The sequence below is a fragment of the Eucalyptus grandis genome, chromosome 5, assembly GCF_016545825.1.
Source record: "Eucalyptus grandis isolate ANBG69807.140 chromosome 5, ASM1654582v1, whole genome shotgun sequence".
Lineage (NCBI taxonomy): Eukaryota > Viridiplantae > Streptophyta > Magnoliopsida > Myrtales > Myrtaceae > Eucalyptus > Eucalyptus grandis.
Genome location: NC_052616.1, coordinates 40,906,852 through 40,916,643, shown reverse-complemented (window position 1 = coordinate 40,916,643; position 9,792 = coordinate 40,906,852).

The following is a 9,792-nucleotide window of genomic DNA, read 5'->3' as shown; positions in this document are numbered from 1 at the left end:
CTCACCAACTCGTCGTCGGCTGTGCTTGACCTTGAGCTCTAAGCTCACAGCAATGGATGCTTGGGCTTCAAGCTCACAGCTGCCATGATTGCTCAAGCTTGACCTCTAAGCTCACGACCGTCATGGTGTCAAGAGCAAGTAACAAAAATCCGATTCTTACTTCAAATCACGTTGCTTTTTCGACGTGGGGTCTTTCTAACATAAGTCACATATGCATTCCAACACATGAAAGCTTGAATTTCGAGCTTGCCATGGTCACTCGAGCTTGACCTATAAGCTTGTGGTCATAGTGGACGCTTAAGCTTTAAGCTCATGGCCATAGACGACCGAGCTCAAGCTCCAAGCTCCAAGCTCCGATATGCTTGAGCTTCAAGCTCGCGTCCACCATGATCATTTAAGCTTTGTACGATATAGCTTGGAGCTCGTGACCTTGGCTGCTTGAGCTTTTGATTTTGGCATGGTTTATTTTATGGGCTGTAGATCTGGTGGAGTTTGAAGGAGGAGGAATTTTGCAGTCTGAGAGTGCACGCCACGTCAGCGGATGACGTGGCGCGCATGAACCACTGAATATTTTCTCTTCTCAGGAGCGAGAGAGCGAGAGAGAAAATTTGAAAAAGAAAGGAAAAAAAAAATCCACATCAAATGATATTGAATGACATTAATGTTAACAAATTCCTTTATTAGACTGATTTAAAGATGATTGGTGAAGCTTTTTAAAAAGTCGATTGACGATGCATTTAAACAAAACGACTAGAGGAATAATTTTGATTTTCAAGAAAAAATTAGAGATCATTAGTGATATTTACCCTAAATTTTTTTAAATTTTATTTAGCAAAGTAAGAATTTTAGCGGATCAGTTCACTCTATTGATTGAAACCCTCTTCATCCTTGAATCTGTAACATATATAGAATATGATGACACGTGTCACTAATTGATTATAAATGCTATTGTTCTCTATAATAAAGAATAAGAAAGTGTTGAGATCCCGTTGTGACATAAATTCAGATGCATAGAAGCGGCTGGAAATCTTATGGTGCATTTGGGAGAGCTTTAAAGATTATTTACTCAAGCTGTATTTTTTTTTTTTTTTAGGTCGGTCTCAAGCTGTACTTGTTCAAAACACAAAACCATTTGGTTGAGTGGCTTTCGGTGTATTTTTAACGTAAAAGTTACTTCGGTGTATTTTTTACAAAGTAACTTTTACGTTAAAAAAGTGAAAGTGAAAAAAATGGAAGGACTGAATTAGAAAATGGAGTGAAGGCAAACCTGATGGATGGAAATTAATCGTTGAAGAGGATTCAACCACCAAAGAGGCCAAGAGAGTGTCAAACCAGCAATCGAGATCTGGATTTAGAAGGTCAGTTTAAGATAGGGAGAGGATGAACAATGAATGTGAGGGCAAACGTGGAATATTAAAATATTAGTGAGAGCAAAGTTAGAAGAAAAAGAATTCATTAATCCTGAAAAGCAGCATTTTGAAAATGCTAAAGCCAATGCTTGCTGAATTATGCATTGGGTTAAAAGAATTTGAAAATGCTAACTTTGATTTAAAAGTCTTTGGGAATAACCAAATGCACCCTTTATATACTCATATATACTAGGACTCTATGTACCCATGATATACCTTTATGAAGCCACCTCTTTTTTTTTTCTCTTTTTTTTTTTTAAAGTATTAATATTGGATATCTAAACCATTTGATTTGGCAAATTCCTTACTAGTGTACCTAAATCGCCCAATCCATGTGCCCTAAGGGAGGCTCCATTCACTAGGTGGAAACTGTGACCTCAAGGTTTATTTGAATAGAAAACGTTATGATTTAAATACATGATCTATTGCATCCAAATCAATCACTCGATCAATTCCTTATATCAAAAGCTTTCGCCACCGAACGATACTGTGCATCATGATTAATCTCGCCACTCAATTATATGGATGAACATGTCCCTTAAGCATATTGGAGGAAAAGCCAAGAGTGCATGCATGCATGGAGTTTTAAAATAGGTCATTTACCACTCAGACGGAATGATTGGCACAATCTGTCTAACCTTAGGTCTTACGAAAACGATGGAGATCTACAAGTCTCGCAACGACCCTATGCAATAAGCTTCAAGTAGAAGGAAATCTAAAATAAATTGCCCCTGAATCTCAGTGGGGTCATGCTTCGTAGACAGGGAAGATTTTGGCAAAAGCAATTGGTACAAGTCGATATTGATTGATGGTAGCTTCCTAGACTAGAAGAACGTAAGCAAGAGAGAACGTGCGATGATGAGTCGATGACAACTTGAAAGAGGCCTTCATGATGGAAAATGATTTGTCTTCCTTGATTAAAAAAAAAAAAAAAAGGCGGGTGAAGAGCACAAGACGGTACGGATCTCACAAAAATCCATTGCTCAGGTGGTGCATAAGTCTAGTGGTCGAAGGGAAGTGAAATTTATATAGAGTTCTGATATGACGAGATCAAACACCCACAAATACGGGATGCCGGTTTAAAATCCTCGTCGAAAATTCAGTACAACATTCCGCTGTACACGAGTCGTGAGCTCAATTAAATCTTCGGACTGCGTGGACCGATGCGAACTCCATGTGATGCGATCCAATCGTCGAATGGTTCATAAGCATGCAGGGGTTGCTCTTGGTGTCGGAGCTTTGTTCCAAACTAATGTTGACCAAGGAAGGGGAATTTACCATTAAAAGTAGAGAGAAAAAGCAACATGATTTTACCACCGCCCAGCGGCCAGCGCTGGCTTCGGGAGGCTCTCTCCCCCTCACGAAGGGGAGGAGTTCGAATCCCAAAGGCGTCGTTAGGGATTCTTACCTGGAGTACTGTGGTGGTGGGTCCTGCAGTCGCTCCCCTAAGGTTTGCTCGCCGGATGTCGGCTTATGGGGTCCCCAGGTCACCAAAAAAAAAGCAAAAAAAAAACATGATTTTCGCGCAAAGGCTTTTTATTAGGTGAAGAAAAATTTGTTCGTAACTAAAGGAATACGCTAGGTACAAGCACCAAATGACATCAAATCTAATACCTAAATTTGGGGAGATTATAAAAGAGAATCCAAATCCAAACCCGTTAAAATATTTGATTGTATTCACATTCACTTAAAGACATGATCAATGAGTTCGGGGCAAATTATTGGGAAAAATTACAAAAAAAAAGTCTTTAAATATTGTAATTGTGTTGATTTAGTTTTAAACTTTTCTTTTACTCTACTTCGTTCTAAATCTTTTGCATTTGTGTCAATTCAATCCATTCAGCAAATTTTGACCGATTAGCGAGATGCTAAAGTGGACAATTTTTTTAATAATTTGTTTATTGTTTGAATTTTTTTATTAATTTATCATTTTTTTCTTTTCTTTTTCCTTTTTCCCCTCTTTTTATGTTCCTTCTTCCTTTGGTCGGTTACCGCGGGCCAATGGTGAGACTTGCCTCCGTTGGCCACTGGGGAGAGCGACTTACTAGGCTGGCCATGATGAGGTCAGCCTCACTATTGCTAGGTGAGGCTTGCCCTTGCTGGCCACTGGCATGGCCTTACTTAGTGATAAACTGACAAGGTCAACCCTTACAATGGTTGGACGAGGTCCCACCAAATCTAGGGAGGATCGGCCTCACCTAGCCTTAGTGAGGTCAACCTTGCTAGATCTAGTGAGGCCTCGCTTAGCGAAGGACTATCGAAGTCGACCCTTGCCATGGTTGGGCAAGGCCGAGTCTTGCTAGTGGCCGACAATGGTGAGCCTTGACATTGGTTGATGAGGCTAACCTTGTTGACCCATGCCTATGGCTGGTGGTGATGAGCTAGAGGAAGAAGGAAGGAGGGAAAAAGAAAAGAGAAAGAAAATATAAAAAAAAATAAAAAATTTCGAAATAAAAAATAAAAAAATTGCCTATGTCGACGTTCGTTGGAAAGTTCTCACCAACCAACCAAAATTGGCCGGATTGATTGAATTAACACAAATACAAATAGTTTAAGATTATATTGGCAAAAAAAAAAAGTTTAGAATTAAATTGACATAATTGTAATAAATTTAGGATTTTTTTTTTTTTTTGTAATTCTCCCAAGTTATCGCGTAAGAGGTATTATTTCAATATGGCCTAGTAAAAATTCTCATGTCATACCACCGGCCGTGATGGCTCTGTTGGATAAGAGCTCCGTTGATTCTTGCCCAAAGGTGAGGGGTTCAAAACCTAGTGGAGGCACTTGGTGTCTTAAGTGTGACGTCGGGGTGGTGGGTCTTCTGCTAGCGTTACTCCAGGATTTATCCGCTGACTACTGGCTATATGGAGTTCCCTAGGTATAAAAAAAAAAAAAAAATAAAATTATCATGTCATCATTTGAATGACAATAAAGATAGCTATGGCGCTCTCTTCGCTTTCAAGCAACGATGGAAGACAAAAATGAATTTGAAGCAAGTGAAAGGGAATAGGAGATGCAACACTTCACGATTTAACTTGAAAATGCATTTGAAGAGATAGAGAAATTCTCAAGTATCTTAGTATTGAAGCACCCGATTCTCCTCATATACCTTTTTCAATTGGCTTCATACTTCAATGAGTCACATAGGCATTGCACTAATATACTTGTGACAAATTTACTTTAACCTAATTTTTGTTTACCAAAAACTCTAAATTGGCACACTTGGGGTAAATTTACCTTGAACTAATTTTTGGGTCATCAAAAATCCTAAACCAATATGGATTTTCATATAGACTTATCATGTCAATTTACTTATTATAAATTTTTAGATAATCAAGGAAATTGTAAGAAAAATATTTTCTACAATTGATACATTTTCCATGAGCTAAGCACATGTGTTTATACAAGAGATTATAAGCCGTTAGAATCAATCAAATTGAATTTACAATGCCTTGATCTTAGCACTTGCTTGTTATGTGAGATTATTTCTTGACTTTTAGAACTTGTGTGATTAGGTTTGGTCTTGATTCCTTGATTTGTGCCATTATCCTTAACGCACCCTAGCAAGATGGCATTTCCATCGAAGATGCCAATCTTAGGTAGTAAATAACTTAACCGAGGTTTGGATGATGGCTTTGTGAGGGAATTTGCAAGTTGATCAGTGGTTGAGATATAGGAGACACAAAGAACTCCGTTTGCAACTAGATCACGAACGAAATGGTAATCTATGGCCATGTGCTTCATTCGAGAGTAAAATATCGGATTTGTGCATACATACGTGATGCTGATGTTGTCGTAGTACAGAGTTGGAGTGGTGACCGGTTGGATGCCAAGTTTGGACAATAGGTTTCGGATCCATTGTAGTTCTATTGTGGCAGTGGCAATGGTGCGGTACTCAGCTTTGATCGAAGACTAAGAAATTGTGCACTGTTTTTGCGAGCTTTGTGACACCAATTTAGGTTTGAGATAGATGATGAATGCAAAGGTGGATGATCAATCATCTACATTGCCTACCCAATCAACATTAGAGAACTTGTGAAGAATAGATATCATGGAGCATATTAGATATAACCTATGAAATATGCTTTCTTTTAAGTATCGGAAAAGTTGCTTAGTAACAGCCCAAGGTATGATGGTGGGACGTTGAATGAATTGTGGTAATTCATTGATGGAGAATGCGATGTTGGGTCTTGTGATAGTGAGATGTTAAAGGGCCCTCACTAAGACTTCGATACTCAATTACGTTGATTGTTGTTGTTGGATCATTGGAAGATAGGTTGATTCCCACAGCTAATGGAGTGCCTACCTTGTTGGCTTCATCCATTTTGTGTTTTTGTAGAAGCTCACAAATATACTTATGTTGAGAGAGAAGTATACCCATTTGATTGGGATCACTTCAATGCTAAGGAAGTAATGAAGTGTTCCTAAATCTTTGATAGAGAAATGTGTAGATAGTGCTACAATGAATTTGGCGATAAAAGAGCTGTCATTCCTGTGATGACAAGATTGTCAATGTAGACAAGGATCAATAAACCCCAAAGATTAAGTTATGTATACTTTATCTATGAGATCACCTTGTAATTGGACCCATGGTGTAAATGGACAAAGATGGATCAAAACGAGAGCTGCGAAAGTCACAAGTGTGTAGGAATTTATTCAATGCGTTATACCATGCCCTTGATGCTTAATCCAATTCATAAATAGTTTTTCTCAATTTGTATACATGGTTTAGTCGAGTTGGATCAATAAACCCCAAAGATTAAGTTATGTATACTTTATCTATGAGATCACCTTGTAGGAAAGCATTGTTGACATCAAGTTGCCGGAGTGGCTATCCTTGGTTTAATGCAATAGAAAGCACAATATGAATGGTTTTCGGTTTAACAGCGGAATTAAAGGTATCCTTGTAGTCAATCTTGAGATGTTGGTGGAAACCTTTAGCAACTAGACACGCTTTGTAGTGCTCAATACTATTGTCAGATTGGCATTTAATCCGGAAGATCCACATACAACCAACAACATTACTGGAATTTGTGTTAGGGGTGGACTCCCATGTTCCATTGTGTAGCAACCCATTAAAATCCTTGAACATGGCATGTTGCCATTTGGTATTCTGAAAGGCTTGAATAATGCATGTTGGTTCAATAGTGTCGGTTAGACGGTGTCTAATGGTGTGATGAATTTGTTTGGGTTTGAAGATATTATTCCTGAATCGAATAATCATTGGATGGTTGTGGTTTGTGGTTGGTGGAGGTAGTGCTAAGTTAGTTGTGGTGGTGTATCAAAGGATGAGGGAGGTGGAATCAATGGGATGGGTTTATGGTAGACAGTATTGTGTCATTTTGGTTTGAGTTCATCTCGTTTTTGGTAAAGGGTCAACTATTAGTGGGCTGAGTGGTGGCTAAGGTTGTGATTTGGGTTGAGGATGGTTGTTGGTGGCGTTGGTGCTGCAAACTAGAGAGGCAGCTGTTGCGTGGGGAGTAAGCAACGGATCAGCCACAGTTATAGGAGTTTGCGATTAGATCAACATTAGGACAGGAGACAAGGCAAGACTTGTTTGCTAGTTAGTGATTGAGAGTTGAATCCATATCGGATTCATAGATGGTAATGAGTTTGGAGGTGAGGAGTTTGCTGTGACATATGAAAAAAATGTGTTCATGGAACATAATGTGACAAGAAGTGTAAATATGTTTGGTTTGGGATTCAAAACATTTGCACGCACTTTGATAGAGTGAGTAGCCAAGGAATATACATGGATGAGAATGGTTATCAAGCTTGTTTTGAGCATACGGGCGGAGCCACAAATAGCACAAGCATATGAAAATTCGAAGATTGAGATGGTTCGGCTTTTGATTGAAGAGTTTTTTATATGAAAATTGATACTAAAGGATTGGGGTGAGTAGTCGATTAATGAGATATGTAGTGGTTTAAAAGGCATAGGTGGAAAAGATGCGTTATGGGGTAAAGTTAAGCATGTTTCTACAAAGCAGATATGTCATCGTTTGGCAGTGCTATTGTGTTGTGTGGTGTGAGGAGGAGTGGTGAAGTGAGAAATACCCCATATGTATTTTGTAAAATGGTCGACAAATGAAACGTAATATTTGAAACCATCAACCAAGGTGCTCGAAGTAGGACCCCAAATGTCGGTGTATAGGAATTCTAGTACATCGGTTTATAGGAGTTCTAGTGAATTTTGACTTGAGAGAGTAGAAACATTGAACGGCACATGATGACTTTTATTACATTGGCACGAATCACAATATAATATGGAAATGGATTTGAACTTAGGATGGGTAATGAAAATATCCTAACTACGTCATTTTGAATGGAGAGAGAAGAATGTCCCAAATGTCGATGCTAGTTATAGTGAGCCGCTTTCTCTCCTATGAATGCCACGGGTTGGTTTTTGTGTGGCGGTAGGGAGAGTGGCATCCAATAGACTCCGTGATTATGGTCGTCACGCAACAACGTCGCTCCTATTTGAAGATCCTTAACCAAAAAAAATGTGACAAAAAATTCAATGGACGTAATATCTTGGGCACAAAATTTAGAGACGGAAATTAAATTTTTGAGTAAGGGATGGTGCGCAAAGTGTGTTGGGTAAAACAATAGTATTTTCGAGAGATACAATTTTATTGTCCCAACATGCAAAATACTCAAACCTGTCCGTCGCAAACAACAATCTCATCCAGTCCTTCATACTCCGAGGGGAGATAGGTTTGCTAAGTCGTTGGTGACGTGATGGGACACTCTTGAATCAACAAGCCATTGTGGGGTTGAGCGTGTGGCAGTTGTATGATGCACAATAGGTTTAGCATTTGGACGGCCTCGAGTACAGTAGGAAGATGGGACACTCTTGAATCAACAAGCCATTGTGGGGTTGAGCGTGTGGCAGTTGTATGATGCACAATAGGTTTAGCATTTGGACGGCCTCGAGTACAGTAGGAAGTCTTGGTTCTGTGGTTGTATTTGTCGCAAAATTGACAAAGAGATTGAGAGTCATGAGACTGAGATGGATTGCCCCGCTAGGTAGGGTTTCTATGGGACTGTTGGCTGCCAGAGTTGTTGCGGGCAATATGAGAAGCACCATGTTCGTTTTAGGCACCATTCCAATGAGCAGTGAACAGACTAGAGCATGATTTGAGAATATATTGAGCTGTGACATGAATGAATTCTGTAGTTTTTTTTTTCATGCTTAAGGTAAGTTTCATAAACGACATGTTTGTTGTGTAATTCCTCAAATGAAAGGATTTTCTCTAGCACAAATTGCAGCTGCTAATTCTTAAAATTCAAGAACAATTCCATGTAAGGCATGAACAACAATATCATCATCTTTAAGGGGGTGTATCAATAATAGAGAGTTGGTTGGCATAACCCTTTAATTTTTGAAGATTTTCAAAATTGACCTCGATGGACGTGGGATTATGGACAATCAGCTCGAGTAACATTACTCGAGAACGAGATTTGTTGGCATAAAGGTTGGTAAGCTTTTCAGTGCCTCTTGAGAGGATTCGCTGAATGCAATCAGTAGCAAAATGAATTAAAACACTGAGCAGAAATGGCAGATAATAATAGATGGTCCTAGCGGATCCACAATGTGTGTGCTGCACTGGCTAATCTGAACGAATCAAGTGACGGACAATGGTGTGTGCCATCAACAAATCGGAGTAAATCATTCCCAATTAAAATGGCATGAAGTTGTGCTTGCCAAGAGCGAAAGTTGTTGGCCATGAGCTTCATAGAAATCTAGACAGTGTTGCCAATGGTGATGAGTCCGGTTGCGTAGGAGTTGGTGTTGTCACTGATTGAACTCATGGTGCTTGCTTCTTTGGCGTGGGAGGAGCTGAGTGGCTCAATAATAGGTGGGATCAAAGGCTCGATTGAGCGAAAAGGCTTTGATACTATATAAAGTTTAAGAGAATCGAGAGAATTAAGAGAAACAGATTTTTGCAACCGTGAACTGAGTACATGTATTTATCCAAGAGGTTGCAAGCCATTAGAATCAATCAAATTGAATTTACAATCCTTTAATCTCCAACACTTGCTTATTATGTGAGATCCTTTCTTGACTTTAGCACTTGTGTGACTTGATTTGATCTTTGATTCCTCAATTTATGCTATTACACTTAATACTCATTACCCTTGGTCATATACTAAAACTAATAAGGAGTAAATATATCACGAATATATCAATTTAGGGTTTTGGGAGCCTTCACATGTTTGACCAGTTTGTGAATTTTGATTTTGATGATCCAAAAATTAACTTGTGATTATTTTACCACAAATGTACCAATTCAAAGATTCTCGTGATAATAATCCTTTTCCCGATGACTTCACTGTAATTATAGAACTAGTCACGCCGACGGCTAGATTGAAAGTTCGC